The sequence below is a fragment of the Poeciliopsis prolifica genome, unplaced genomic scaffold (genome assembly GCF_027474105.1).
Source record: "Poeciliopsis prolifica strain line A6 unplaced genomic scaffold, Auburn_PproV2 SCAFFOLD151, whole genome shotgun sequence".
Taxonomy (NCBI): Eukaryota; Metazoa; Chordata; class Actinopteri; order Cyprinodontiformes; family Poeciliidae; genus Poeciliopsis; species Poeciliopsis prolifica.
This window is the reverse complement of record NW_026562526.1, coordinates 396,306-412,467: the sequence shown is the minus strand read 5'-3', so window position 1 is coordinate 412,467 and position 16,162 is coordinate 396,306. Positions and strand designations below refer to the sequence as shown.

At 44.4% G+C, this 16,162-nt stretch overlaps 1 long non-coding RNA gene and 1 pseudogene across 1 annotated transcript; both read right to left on the bottom strand.

Moving 5' to 3' along the window:
• LOC129355945 (uncharacterized) lies at positions 1-5,284 on the bottom strand. The gene is made up of 3 exons (XR_008605337.1): positions 5,029-5,284; positions 4,273-4,304; positions 1-282 (listed from the first exon to the last, which is right to left on the bottom strand). It is a non-coding gene; the product is annotated as an uncharacterized LOC129355945 (long non-coding RNA).
• A 2,801-nt stretch (positions 5,285-8,085) lies between these two features.
• Positions 8,086-10,901, bottom strand: LOC129355928 (elongation of very long chain fatty acids protein 6-like; annotated as a pseudogene).
• Between the last annotated feature and the right edge of the window lie 5,261 nt (positions 10,902-16,162).

Sequence of the window (16,162 nt, the reverse complement as noted above, 5' to 3'; positions counted from 1 at the left end):
TTCAATGACATCAACAAAAGGTTGAACTGCTTCTTCTTGAATCACCTTGACTGTTCCCAAGTCCTCAAGGTCAGAAGTTGAGCTGAGGTTGAAGAAGTCATTACCAAAGTCTTTGTCCATATATTGCAGTCTGATGTTGGTCTTTAAACCAAAGGTATCCTTCACCTTGCTGAGAAGATCATCCAGAGAATCTGGTATGCCATTTGGAAGAGTCAGTTTTTCAGTGTTGCTCTCTCCTAGAATCACCTTCAGTCTTGCAGGTTTTGAACTTGCCATGGCAATCTGAAAAAAGGGCATAAAGACAGTTAAGTAATGAAGGCCGCTATTCAAATTCTTCACAATATATGACATATATTAGTTGAATGTTAGGACATTTGCTTATAGAGGGGAAGACAAAATAAAAGGTAGTTTCAGCCATAAAGGAAAAATAAAATCTAACATGCATTACATTTTTTGTACAATCTTATATTACCATAAAACGTGGACATATCTTTTCACTGTCACAAGACGCATTCCTCAAATTTTGTAGTCTACCAGCGGGTACACATCCGTTAGGTCTTGTAGCTCAACAAGTTTCAGTTCTTTGTCTGACGATGTTTTGAGATTGTAAGATCTGTAATGCTCAAGATACCACCCCTCAAGTTTTCGACCAGAAAGAATAGCTGGTTTGCCAGGATCACCATTTGGATGATTTCAATGAACTCTGGTAATCCTCCCAATGAGCCATGGATCAAGATCATCCCGCATCTATACTTCAGTCCATTAAATGTTGCACTTTTAGTCATGCATACTGTGGCCAGATTTGAAAACATCTGTTTGAGAGCATTTACGATTCCCTTATCAAGAACATCAGTTGTTACTGTGAAAACATTTGTAACTTCCAAATGAGGTTTTGTAAAACCACATAAATGCAAATGATGTGCCATCTGATACTGGTGTCTGTCTGCAAGAGTACAGAGGACATTTTAAAGCACTTGATATTTCTTGCAACTCTTTTAAAAAAACTATGCTTAGCTTCAAAGCGCATGGACCATAAGGCTACTAAAAGACCAAACTGGCGAATCAACTGTGGGTAATGTTCCAAGAAATGGTGTTTTGGTTTAAGGTCCCAATTAGGAAAAACCTCCTGGAATTGTGCTCTGTGTTCTGAGATCTTAAAGTCAAGGTAGGCAATAGAGTCCTCTGTGTGCATGGGACAGACAACAAGATCAACAATGTCTCTTAAGTCTGTTAAGATATGCCAAGCTGGCTCCTCATATTGCACTCTGTGTCCAATCAACAAAAAGTAAGAATCTGAGCAAACTCCAATTCTCATGTGCATTACCCCCAACACTTTTTTTGGCTTCAAAATGGAGGGAAATTTGTTGAGGTCGATTAGTTCTATCAGTACCCTTAAAGTTGAAAGACGCTATTGCGTCATTCAGTGATGCCAAAGTGAAATACTTTTTCTTAATCAAAACACCCAGACACACAAGCTAGTTCAAAAGGAACAACTCCTTCAAACAGGTCATGTACAATGTCTGGAGGAAGACCTGTGGTAATGTCAAAATACAACAAATGCGATAAAATGGAAGCTGATTTCACACCCCGATAACTTGGCAATTCATGTTCCTCGATACTTTTTAAGCAATCTGCATGAATGCTTTTGGTTCTCAAGGTAAATGCACCAGTTTTAACCTCTGTAGTTTGAATGTCTGTTTTAACTGCAAGACAAAACCTACATATGTATGACCCTGTGAAGTTTTCTACAAAGCCACCAATACTGTGGGCAGCAAGATTATCTGCAACCACGCACTGAACTGTGCCTTTTACAGCTCTCCCCAACTTTGAGACAAAGACCCCTTTTTGTTCCAAAATCACAAGCTCATTAAGTAAAGGTTCTAAAACTTTCTCGTAACCATAGCACTTCAAATCATTTGTTTTGATTAAAGCAGCCAGGTAAATGGAAGACAAGTTTGAATTACACCCCTGTGGTAAATTTCCAAGAATCCAGTATAAACCACAAATTTTATGTTTTCGTTTAGATGTCCCGAGAGGGTTGCATATTTCGAAATCGTCTATATATAATACTAATGAAATGCTCTCTCCTTACTCAAAAGCTCGTTTTCACTGAAAAAGGACCCATCGTAGAAAGACCTATATGCATGAACACTTCTTTTGTGGTACTTTATTAAGACTATTTAAGTTATCAGTCTGATCCAAGATAACCTCACAATCCAGAACTTGCTGCAAAGACTTTAGGATTGATACATATTGGAATGACTTTCTATTTTTTTTATCAAGAATATATTCTTCAGGTTCTACCACTTTAAAATGTCTTTATAGAATTTTTTTCGTCTCCAAGCACTAGAAAGGGAGCCTTTCTCTCCTATTGCTTTTTTTTACAGGGTTGTTTCACAGAGGGCCTTGGCAAGGTTTTCAACAACTGATGGGTCAAACTGGCAAAGATGATTGTGTAGTATTTGGGTTATAGTTCTACATGTAACAGGCAGGGACAAAGAACCAATTAAATAGTTTAACTCCTGCAATAGATCATCAATAGCTGCATTTGAAACAAGATAAGTGCTTTCTAACTTTAGAAGAACTGATGCAAGTTTAAGTTCAATATCTCTCTCTAAGTTTTCAGAATCATTCCTGTTAAATGTGGGATTTGGATTAGCTTGTACAGTACTGTCCTGATCAAAAATGTCAGTGCCAAAACTAGCACAATTCTTCACCACAGTCTAATTGTTTTTTTTCAGTAATCCCAGTCTTCAATGTATTGTTAGCATCAGAATGTTTTCTGTATTTATGACTTTTGTAGTTCTCGTAATTATTTGTTTGATAAACACAGTCCTGAAACACACATGTGACTGTTTCCTTATTCTTGAGATGTTGAAATATATGCTGAAAAAAATCTCTCTCCGTGGAAAGTTGATTAGAATCACAAATGGGGCATTTGAATGTGGTTAAGTCATTGTTAACTGTTTGGTGGACTGGATGATGTCTTGATAAATGGTTCAGTAAAGCATTCCAGGTCTTGAATCTACATGCGCAACTTAAATATGTGCATGGATATGAATAGCCCGTCCATAATGCCTGTGGTTTAGTTTGTAGTGCTTGAGCAATTCAGATCTTCTGGGAAACAAGCTCTCGCAGTCTTTGCATCTCCACATGAAGTGAAACACTAGAAGGATAAGAGAGGAACTGTGTTACATGTATGTTGCCAAATCTGAAGGCAAGGAAGATTAAACAAATATGGATGCAGAGTCAATTTTGAGTACTGTTACAATCTTACCCCCATGCAATACTTGAGATCTGTTTGGTAAAATATAGATTCTGAATGCATTTTTAACCATAATTATTACAGTATGTTTTTAATATCCTAGAAAAACATTCTCTATATTAATAAATGTCATGTTGTTAGTATTGCAAATATTTTAGGCAAAATTGCACATCTCTTAAATTGTCCTTCTCAATTGCATATTTCTTAGGATGGATTAAACTTTAAAGTCTACCAAAGTATTTTTAGGTTGTAATTTTGCCCTGGTTGTACAGTATGTTTCTCTTAATTCTCTGTGTGTGCATATTTAAAAACACACATTGGTATATGTATGTTTGTGTAAACAAATTGCCTGTCACTTTCTGCTGTTGCAATGTAATTTTCCCTATGAGGGACAAAAAATGACATTGCCTTTCTATTTTTATGTCTGTCCACTCTTTAAGTGTTAGAAATTAAAATAATGTTAGATATTGGTGGGAAAACAAAAAGTTGTTTAACTATAATTAATTCTTAACAGCTTAATCAAAAGTGGGGTTGCAAGGGCAGCTTCCCTCTCCCCAGCCACCTCCCTACCTTTTGGAATCCTAAAGACTTTGCAGCCCAGCTGAGTGACATAGTCCCACTACAATGGCCTCCTCCTGGCAGGCCGTGCCCAGAAAACATCACCAGGGAGGCTTCCAGGAGGCATCTTAATCAGATGCGCGAGCCGCCTCAAATGGCTCCACTGGATGTAGAGGAGCAACAGCTCTAATCTCAGCCTCTCCGAGATGACTGAGCTTCTGACCCCATGTTGAGTGAGAGCTCATCAACCCTTTGGAGGAAATTAATTTCATCTCGTTCTTTGACCACCTATTATTCCTTTTACTTTAAAATGATGTTATTTATCGAAACTATTTTTGAATTAGTTTAGAGTATATGTTTTTCATATTATTGATACAATACAGCATATTAACTAATAAACTTAACTTTTTTTTCTAAATTAGAAGCTTAGTGAAGCAAATATGGCTTACCTTCTATGGTCTGATGATGCTTGGCTCCAGGCCTGGAGAGTGGGAAAGAGAAATTAACTCAAAGTTCCTACAAACATGAATTGCTTATTTTGTTTTTTGCTTTTTTAAGAAAATGACATCTTATGGATTATTAGCGCAGTCAGGATATTATGCGTTTTATATCATGTCGTCAGTAAGCAGGCTGACAATTGGAACAAATGGCTTCCCTGACTGCAGCTCACGGTGACAAGTGACAAGCAGAGCGCAGTTGCGTCACATTAAATTAGTTGCATATAACACTAACACCTCCGTAACTGTACGTTAAGATTACCCATAAAAAATCAACCTGTCCAGTAGTTCTTGTTATAAAATCTGGCCACCACTGCAGTGCATTAGCTGCTCCCACACTTTGACCCAGTCTAGCTTCCGACCGGAACACGCCAGCAGTTCTCGGTCCACCAGCACCAGCCCTGAACGTCTCCAGTCTAAATCACATTTCATGTTTTTCACTACATACCCGGCTTCCAGCTATTTAAGTTCTTTAGGGTCAAATAAAAAGTACACACTCAAAATAAACGTTCACTAACTAACAGAGCAGTTAAGTTCAAACATGCCGAATAGCGCGGCAAATTACAACTAGCAAATGTGTTCAAAGCAAATAACTGATGATACTTCGACGTTAAAAACAGTTAACTGTTTCAAATTAAAGGTAGAAAAAGTCATTAATATTTTTACACCGTTTAAATAATATTTTGCCATGATGTGTAGAATACTTACTGTTTTACAATCCGGTGGACAGTCGATGGTCAGAAGAAATGGCGGCTGCACAAGCGGTCGGTACAAGAAGTGGATCTGTCTCGGGCAAAGCTTGCGTAATGACGTCAGACGTAAAACTGCATTCAACTTAATTGGTTCACGTCAACTCAAAGTTAACCGTTTGTTTTAGATGAAATGTGTGTCTTTTAAGTTAATTGAACTCATGAAAGTAAGTTGACATAACTAAAGCCAAACAATTAAGTCAGGTTAATGTAAAAAAGGCCATAACATTAACTACAGCCCAAATACACTTTTTAGAGTTAGATGTTCATATTCTGGGCGAAACGCCGCGTGGTTTCATCCTATCAATGTGTATCATTACTGCCTGGTTTATTCTGCAGCACTTTTCCTTTTGAGGGGCTTTAAAGGTTTTTAATTGGATGAAATTAAAAACGAACCAGAAACTTTTTGAACTGAATTTCAAACAAAATAAAGAAATAATTAAGAAATAAACAGTGATGAAGATGTTTGAGGATGAATAGTTACATACAAGAACTCCACTCAGATGAGACACTTCACAAAATGACATTTTATCGTCTGTTATCAATATGAAATTATGGGATGTGATTCTTTGTCTGCTGATTTTTGATTTGATGCTTATGAACATTTTGCTGTAATATTACCAGATTTCAGTCGTGGAAATCTTTTCTCATAATTGTAATTATCTGGATGTTCTGAGCAAAACAGATGAATTGAGTCTAATTTCAGATTTCTGACACAGATTGACGGAAATGTAATATGCAACATAACTTTTCAGCACATTTAAGAAAATAAAATATTTGATTTCAAAAGTCAAATGGAGGATTAACTTTAAAACTGTTTTAGTCTGAATGTGTTTAAAGGCTTCTGAAAATACAGAAAAAACCCTGAAAATGAAACTTTAATGAGAGATTTGATGTTAGACCTGCAGTGACCACTGGCTGCAGCAGGGGGCGCTCCGTCAGTCACAACACACTGAACTGGAACATTAAAGTTTGTTTGAACAGATGGGATGAAATTCATTCAGACCCGGACCGGCTCCGGCTCCGGACCCGGACCAGATCCCGGCTCCGGACCCGGACCCGGACCAGATCCCGGCTCCGGACCCGGACCCGGACCAGATCCCGGCTCCGGACCCGGACCCGGACCAGATCCCGGCTCCGGACCCGGACCCGGACCAGATCCCGGCTCCGGACCCGGACCCGGACCAGATCCCGGCTCCGGACCCGGACCCGGACCAGATCCCGGCTCCGGACCCGGACCCGGACCAGATCCCGGCTCCGGACCGGACCCGGACCAGATCCCGGCTCCGGACCCGGACCCGGACCAGATCCCGGCTCCGGACCCGGACCCGGACCAGATCCCGGCTCCGGACCCGGACCCGGACCAGATCCCGGCTCCGGACCCGGACCCGGACCAGATCCCGGCTCCGGACCCGGACCCGGACCAGATCCCGGCTCCGGACCCGGACCCGGACCAGATCCCGGCTCCGGACCCGGACCGGCTCCATATAAACCTGACTTACTGATTCCTTGTGGTGGAAGTGAGGATGTAATTACTGAGTTCTGGTTTTCTCCTGAGTTGGTTCTGGTTGATGTTCATTATTCCAGATTTAAACCAGCAGCTGCAGTAAATAATCTGTATTGATCAGGTTTATCGCTCCAGATCCTGAAAATATTTCAAATGATCTCAGATTCTGTTTGATGCCGAAAAACCGAACTAGAAAAACCCAAAATGCACAAATGGAAAAAGACATTTATTACATTTTTACACAATAAATAAACATAAATATCCCAACTTCCCTCCAGGAAATCGTCCAGGTGATCATTTTCGTCATGGAAACCAGCTGTGACGTCAGCTGCTGGTTTCCTTCAGAACTCCGACCCGTTTCCACAATCACACCGACCAGAACCAGCTCCAAAACGCGAGGTCCCAACAGGAGTTTAGTCCCATGAGACATGTGACCTTCCAGCAGCCAATCAGCTGCCTTCATACCGCCTTAAAACCAGGAGCTGGATCTGAACCGGTTCTTTTGGATCGGTTCCTGAATCAGAAGTTTGACATTTTATAGACAAACTGATGGAAATATTTACAGATTAAAAGTTTAAGTTCCAGTTCTGACCCGGTTTACTTTCTCCAGCCAACCTGGGTTCAGCCAGAACCAGTGAATCGGACCAGACGGGTTCCAATGGTTCCGATTATATTTTTACATGTTTGAAATATTTTGGAAATCAGCTGAAGGTAAAAATGGTTCAGAACATTTTCTGTGTCCCAAGCTGATAAATTTAGTCAAATAACATGAATATTTCCAATGTCTGTTCAGCTGAGCTTCATGTCTCTTTAGATCGGAACCATGTTTGGACCTGCAGGCAGGAACCAGCAGGTCCAGAAACGCTCCTTCATTCCCAGACATAAATAAACTGCATGTTCTGCTCCAGTCCTACTGGGTCCTGTCCTACTGGTCCTGTCCCCTACTGGGTCTTGTCCTACTGGGTCCTACTGGGTCTTGTCCTACTGGGTCCTGTCCTACTGGTCCTGTCCTACTGGGTCTTGTCCTACTGGGTCCTGTCCTACTGGGTCCTGTCCTACTGGGTCCTGTCCTACTGGGTCTTGTCCTACTGGGTCCTGTCCTACTGGGTCCTGTCCTACTGGGTCTTGTCCTACTGGGTCCTGTCCTACTGGGTCCTGTCCTACTGGGTCCTACTGGGTCTTGTCCTACTGGGTCCTGTCCTACTGGGTCTTGTCCTACTGGGTCTTGTCCTACTGGGTCCTGTCCTACTGGGTCCTGTCCTACTGGGTCTTGTCCTACTGGGTCTTGTCCTACTGGGTCCTGTCCTACTGGGTCCTACTGGGTCTTGTCCTACTGGGTCTTGTCCTACTGGGTCCTGTCCTACTGGGTCTTGTCCTACTGGGTCCTGTCCTACTGGGTCCTGTCCTACTGGGTCTTGTCCTACTGGGTCCTGTCCTACTGGGTCTTGTCCTACTGGGTCCTGTCCTACTGGTCCTGTCCTACTGGGTCCTGTCCTACTGGGTCCTGTCCTACTGGGTCCTGTCCTACTGGGTCCTACTGGGTCTTGTCCTACTGGGTCCTGTCCTACTGGGTCTTGTCCTACTGGGTCTTGTCCTACTGGGTCTTGTCCTACTGGGTCTTGTCCTTGGCTTCGCGCCGCAGGTAGTTCTGGTAGAAGAAGTTGCAGAAGAGCAGCAGGTAGCTGAGGTACATGATGGAGGCCCAGGTGATGTTGTCCAAGCGGGACGGACAGTGCCCTGCTGCATCCAGCGGTACACCAGGCCGCTCACCGTCAGGCCCATCGCCATCTGGGCGATCTGGGCACTGGTGATGACCACAGCGAAGGGGCGGGGCACGCGGAAGCCGGCGGCGCGCGCGGCGTAGTAGCTGTACATGAGCGCGTGCACGGTGTAGTTCATGGTCATGAACCAGCCGCCGCCGGCCACCATGTCTTTGTAGGAGTACCAGGAGTAGAGCAGCACCGTGATGTGGTGGTACCAGTGGAGGAAGAGCAGCTTCTGCTTCCTGAGCACCACGAACGCCGTGTCGCCTTGGAGACGGAAAACAAAAAGACATTAATGACTTTAATGGCGCTTAGCGCTGCGCTAACCCAAAACCGCTAATCAGACATCACTTCTGCTAATGCACTGCTCCAATATGTTAGCTAGTGGAAGCTAATCTAATGCTAAAGCACTAAGGTATGAACTGCAAACTGTCTTCACCCCCTTCAAAATAAGAGCATAAATATAAATATCTACTTGAATGAGTAGATTTTTCTACAATACAGACAATAAAAATCTGAACTGATGTTTTCTTAATTAAAGTTTAACAGTCAAGAAAATTAGCTCTTTAGGATTTATCTGGGAAAATAAGTTTATGAACGTTTAACTGCGCTAAACGTTCATAGTTAGCCAGAGCGCTAAGCTAAAAGTTGACTCCAGTGTTGGAGAAGGTGTGGCTACATGTTGGTACATGGTCAGAATTAATGCAGCTTTGGACCCGGTTAACCTTCACTTTCATCTTCCAGAACATTTTAATGTGCCCAAACCGAGCCGGTCCACTCATAGAACTGAACCCTGATGTTCTGGTCCGTTTACGTTCAGACTGAGGATCAAACTGACCGAGTTCTGGAGCCTTGCTGAGGACGAAGGCGTAGGAACTTGCTGACGGGTCCGTTGTAGAAGCTCTGGTCGCAGATGGAGCGTCGGAAGCCGCTGGCGCTCAGGATGTGCAGCATGTAGAACCCGGTCCGGACCGCTCCGATGATGCTGAGGACAGAACGGGAAGCAGAGCCATCAGGACAGGAAGCCACAGCAGCTGATCCTGATGACATCATCTGATCTCAGAACCGGTCCGACATCCGACCCGCCCAGCGGGAATCCGAACCACGACCTCTGGTTGATATTAATGTGATGAGGCGGGTCACGGGTCGGTTTGTCCTGAACCAGCCGAGCCGAACCGACACCTCCACTCGCACCTGAGCTGCAGGTGTGGGCCTGTTGCCATGGCAATGAATCAGCAGCAGTCACTCGCCCATCCAGGAATCCGGGTGGAGACGGGCGTGGTCTGGACAGAGGCGGCGTTCCGCCTGGTTTCTACTGGTTCTGGATGGACTCTGGCCAGATGGAGCTGCTGCTGCATCACCTGCTGCAGGTTCCAGGTGTTCTTACCTGAACAGGGCCAGGCTCAGCGACCAGAGGACCAGCGGCAGCCGCAGGTTCAGTTTGGGCCGAGGCTTCATGAAGTGCTGACCTCGAACACCAGGGCGGCGTACAGCGCGCTGAACATGAACGACTTGTTCCTGCGGGACAGAAGAACCATCAGAACCATCAGAACCAGAAGACCCGCTGAGACCCATCAGAACATCGTGAAAAACCTTCCAGGTTCTGAAACACAACCCCCTTTGACCAGAACCAAGTCCTGGTGGTTCTGTCCATTAAGAAAATCCTATTAAATACCATCACGTGACTTCTCCACAAACTGTGACGTCAGGGTAGCTAACATTGTAAACATGTTTTGATGTACTTCCGGCGGGGCGGACATTCCAGCATATTCCGTCCAGGTTTCATCAGGACAGGAACCGGTCCGACCGGATCCACCAATCACTACATTCCGGGTCTGTGACGTAACGGCCGCCGCCTTCCAATGACAGCACGCCTCAGGCTGACTCAGTCCAGCACCGAAACTCATTCATACATCGGGACATTTTCAGATTTTAGGCCGTTCAGTTCTCAACCTCAATTTTCTAAACTATATTTCATCTTCATCTGAAATAGTGACGTCACTTCCTCCATTCGGCTTGAGGAATGGACCCGTAAAGGCCCACAGCGCCCTCAGAAAACACATGAGAGGAGACTGACTGTGTTGCTGTAGCAACTGATTCACTGGAATAGTTTCCATTGAAACAAACCGCTTTCGGTGAAACTGCGCCTTAATACGGACCTCTCGGTTCCGACTGGGTCAGCCGAAACAAAGTCTGGACTGGGTCAGTAGTTAAATCACCCGAATCATTTCAGATGGTTGTAGTGTTCTAAATTTAAATCGGTATTATTTAAAGTAGTGGAGATTCTTAATGGAGTCCGGAACTTTAATTTAGACGTTCTTTCTCCCGACCCTCTGACCCCGCTGGGTGACCCCAGAGAAGAAGAAGAGCAGCTCTCACCAGTTCTCCTGCATCCACTGGATCGCTCCTCGCTCATCGAAGCGCGTCTCGAAGCTGAAGGCCGCCAGCCGCAGCTGGAGCTCCGATCGTTCATCTGCAGCATCGTCACCAAATCCTGGAGCTCCTGCGGTCTGCGCCTCACCTGGCCGCATTATAAAGCCTCGGGCGGGGCCTGCAGGTGAGCCGCGGCGGGTCGCTCATTCAACTGGTGACGTCACCGGTCCGTACGCGTCTGACATCAGCAGGACGAGATGAAATTGATTTTCATCTCATCGATGATTTGCTTCATAGAGAACCTGAAAACAATCAAAGCTGCTGCTGAACCGGAAATGAATCATCTCAGAGTTTAAAGCTTTCATATATGTATAGCATGGTGTCCAACACGTGGTCCGGGGGCCTCAAAGGGTCGGCAGATGAAACTGGAGGTCCTGAGATCGGCTCAGGAAAACGTGAAGCTGGATCTGAAACATTTCCAGGATGCCTCACTGCGATCCAGCCGGGTCCGACCAGAACCAGGCACACCGGTGCCGACCCAGGGTCAGAGTTCAGGCAAATCAGATTCACAGCACTGGGTTCTGTGGCTGGAAAGACGTGCTGCGGTGACCCGGTGACCCCCAGGTGACCTCCTGGTGACCTCATGGTGACCCAGCTCAGGTAAACGGTGACATCACCAGAGCAGCAGGAAGAGTTGGCCGAGGTTCTGATGATGAAACCAGACGGAGACGTTTGGTTCCAATCTGCCAAAATTCCTGAAAGAAAAATTTGGAAAGAAAAATTTTTACTATAAAAAACAAAAATATTTTCAATTTTGATAAAATATTTCTTGTTTTTAATTGTAAAATAAATTTCTTATGAGCCAATAGTGAAACACTGAGACTGAGAAATTTTGAACATTTTATTTAGAAAAATTGGAGTAAATGGAAAATCATTTATTCTCAGAGATCAAGAGAGAAGAGGAAGAGGTGAAGCTTGAAGGATTGTCTGCAGCGTCTCTTCGGTCCCATTCGGATCCTTTTCTCCCAGAACCAGAACCGGCGACAGGCGAGATCAGAAAAACCCAGAAACGTTCTGCTCTTCACGCAAACAACAAAAAGTTTCATTTTGTCTCAACAATTCAGGCTTTTCTTCAAAGTAAATGTAGAATACATCTACATTTATAATTCTAATAAAATATGATGTCCACAAGATGAAATGGAGGGAAAAAATCCCTCATTTATTAATTTCAAAGAATCTGACAAAAACATACACTGCCTCTTCATTGTAATGATCAGAAAACTCTTCAGAGATCTAACTTTATCTCATAAGCAGATCCTGTTATATTTTTACTTTTTGCTGTAACAGGCCCTTTACTATACATATTTCAAATATTTTTGCAGGTTAACAAAATGGTAGTTTGTTTATTTTAAAAGGCACTCATTAGTTTTTACTTTACTCATTTACAGTATGTATGAAGTTTGATTTATTTTACTTTGTAGATCGCAGCATCTTAACACCAATATGTTTCCTTTGATCATTGTAATCTGATATTAATCTTTGTGTTGAAGATCTTCTATGTAAAACCGGACAGATCCTGAAGGTGGGGAATGAGCGCCCCCTGCTGGCGCGCGGCAGGAACTGCAGCTTTCTGAAGCTGGGCTCCTTTCACTGTTCAGCAGGAGGGTCACGTCAGGTCAGGGTCAGGGATAGGGTCAGGGTCAGGATCAGGAAAAAGGTCACCAGGATCACTGTTATAGGCGGATTTAGGTTAAATATGAAGTATTAACATGTTCATTTTCAATCATTTCTGAGCTCCTTCCTGAAAACAATCAAATGTTTTTAAAACACAAATTCAATTGTGTTAAAAAAAAAAAACGTTTTGTCTGTTCTCTGATTGGTTAGTCGAACCTGACGTTACGTTACGTCACGCAAACGATGCGGAAGTTGAAGTCACCGTGGAGAAGGTAAACTAAAGTGCCTGGGAAATATCAATAAAATCAAATAAAAATTCCGGTGCGTGAAGCGGAGGTCCGGCGGAGCGCCGAACGGAACCAGCGGGCCGTTCTCCCGCTCCCAGCCCGGTTCTGCTCTCTCTCCCCGCGGAGCAACGCAGATTACCGTCACATCCCCAGCTGCCCTCTCTGAACGGTACCGACACCAGTACCGGGCATGGACCTGCAGGGCGAGTCCATATCGGCACTTCTGTGCTCTTCCAGCGGCCGCTGAGAGCCGCTGAGGCCCCAGCTTCTGTCCGCTGCTGGAGGTAAGACACCGCTGCGCAGAACTCGGTTAAAAAACTTCAAGATTTCGGTTTATTCCCATGTTTACTGGATTAAACCTGCGGCAGAACTCCGGTTCAGTCTGCGTCGGTATGAAAGTTGTTCCGGAACAATTCGGCGCTGACTTAACTGCACTAAAGAACTTTTTCTGGAAGTAAAGCTTCCACTTTTCCAAACCCTGGTGTTGTTGAAGAGACGATCCATCCTGCTGAGCGCCTCCAGCAGCGACCAGGAGATCCTGGAAAAGTCCGCATTTAAGTTCAGCATTCAGAGCTCAACTGCCAGCCGAATCATAAAACACACTTTCATTAGACAGAATAATGTCAAACAGCACACAGAGTGCAGCTCGGCTCCGAACATTACTGTAAAATAGTAAAAAGCCCAGTTTTTGAAAGGAGATATTTGCTCCCGAATCAAGCTGAGAAGCGACAGAAACGAATGTTCAATGGAGCATAAAGAGGAGCTTCTTCTTTAAAAAGGTATTTCCAATAATAATTGAACAAATAAGACAGATGTTTTTTATAGAAAGATGCCGAACTGGACCGGCTCCATCCGCCCGGTTCTGGGATGCAGGAGGTCCAATGACCTTTCAGGGGGTCCAGTGACCTTTCAGGAGGTCCAGTGACCTTTCAGGAGGTCCAGTGACCTTTCAGGAGGTCCAGTGACCTTTAGAAGACTGTTTGAATCAGATGAAGTCCGAGCTGAGCCAATCAGAGACGAACTGCTGATGACCACAGGAAGTGTTTAATAGGACTGGTTCTGATCATGATGCTCAGCTGGTTTCAGGGTCCAGTCAGAGGAAGAGCTGAGGCTGCTCCTCCTCTTCCTCACCTGCTGCTCTCTCTCATGCTACAGTTCTTTGTTTCTATTTAAACCTTTTCTTGGGTCGTTTTTTTAATTGTCCAATATTCAACTTCATTTTTGGGGAAAATTTCTGTTAAAGTTTTTAGTTTCAGCTTTTATTCAATTTATTTGATCAATTCTTTGTTTTCCCAGAGGTCAGGGCCGTGCAGAGACCTTTGGAGGGCCAGGCTTAAAGGGCCCAATTGAACAAGATCTTTAAACACAGAACAAACCCTATTGATCCATCACCTAATTGGATCTTACTATATCACTGTCATGATGTGAAATCTATTTTCCCCATAGGAATAAAGTTTCTGTTTCTGCTGCTGATCTGAGACGGTATCTGTTAAACAGGCCAGAGGAGAGAAGGTCAAAGGTCATGAAGTTATGAAATACATTAATTTGCTGCCAATGAAGCAAATTAACTAATTTTACCAATGAAGCCCTAATAATTTAATTTCTAGAACAACTTGGCTGCAGATGATTTATAGATCAAAAAGCTCAAAGGGTTTAACTCTATATCATGTTTTCTATGTTAGAACCTCAAGATCTAGAATAATAAGACGGGATATGAAGGCAAGGAGAACTCAGTAGCTGCTGGTCGGGGCCCGTCAGGGGCCCCCAGGCATTCAGGGGCCCCCAGACATTCAGGGGCCCCCAGACATTCTGGGGCCCCCAGACATTCAGGGGCCCCCAGACATTCGGGGAGCCCCCAGACATTCAGGGGCCCCCAGACATTCGGGGGCCCCTACTAATGGTCTAATTGTAAGACAGACTATAGATCTAAAGCTGTGGCATCATTTATAGAGATTGACGATGTTATTAAATTTTATTTAATGAATTCAGCTGAGAAAAAAAACTATTATGATTTAATTAGGACGTTTACTTTGTAAAAGTTTCAAGAACCATCTTAATTACCTTGTTACCATGGCTACAATATGGCGTAATCTTTGTGTTTGAATTGGGTTTGTTTACAAACACATCACAGCAAACAATCAATGATCAGTCATTGATTTTAAACTGGGCCAATAAACCTGATCTCCTCTCACAGATTCACCTCAATAGTTAAACATGTCAGCAGTCAGTGCTGCAGCAAATCAGAAAAAGCCCTGACAGCAGAAACCATTTTCCTGTTCCTCTGCTGATCCACCTCCTTTGCTTTTGCTGCTCCTCTTTAAATCTGTCGGGACAGAAAAATGTTAGAGATGGTTTTTAACGTCCTTTGTCTCTCTGCATCCATGAAGGTCCTCAGGATCTGGGGTCAAAGTTCAAATGTAATTTCAGTTTTGAGATGCTGATGTAAAAATATAACACACCTTGTTGCTATGTAACACGTCATAACACCTGGGTGAAGTGAAGCATCCAGGACCAGAGGGAATAACCGTCTGAAACAGCAATGACTCAACTACCGTCCAGAAGAACCAATCAGAACCACAGGAGCCCCCGATGGGCCCAAAAGGAGGGAGTCACCATAGCTACCAGAGAGTCCACCGGAAGCTCCAGGTGACCCCGGCGACCCTAATGAGAACGTTAACCTGGGATCAGATGTTCTGCAGAAACCAGAAGTCATCAACCTGACATCTGCTTTCACTTCCAGCTTTCTTCAGTGACCTCTGACCTCAGCTCATCTCAGGTAAGCTTGCTTTCTGCTAGTGTGGTTGGTGGCGTCTCGTTCTGACCAATCAGGGACTCGGCTGGGTTGATTGGTGCCAGCTTGCATCTGATTGGTTCTGCCTGGTGAGACACCCTTAGCCAATCAGAATGCAGCACAGTGACATCACAGTCCATTGATCAGAGTGTTTGTGTTTCCTGATCAGGTCTGTAGCCCCGCCCCCTCCACTCAGTCATTGGCTGAAGCAGCCAACTCACTTGCTCATTGGCTAGTGGGAAGGTGGGCGGAGCTATCAGGTTTTGGAGGAAGAGGAGGAGTCTGTAAATCCACGATGAGCCGGCTCTGCTGCAGACAACAAGTGTTCAGAGAGGAAGAGGAGAACGAAGAGGACGAGAAAGACCAGGTTACTGAGGAGAGGAAGCAGGAACGGAGGTTACCACGGCAACACAGGAGACGTCACTGCAGCAGCGAGGACAGAGGACACTCAGGTAAGGTTACAGCTGCATGCGTAGGGATGCGTGTGTGTGTGTGTGTGTGTGTGTCAGCCCCTGAATGATGCATGCTGGGAGGAGGAGGGGGTGGTGAGGGAATCCTATTAGCAGAGTCCAAGAAAAGTAGGGCTAACTGCTTATCAGACCAAGAGTATACACACACACACACACACACACACACACGCACACACACACACACACACACACACACACACACACACACACACACACACACTCAGAGAA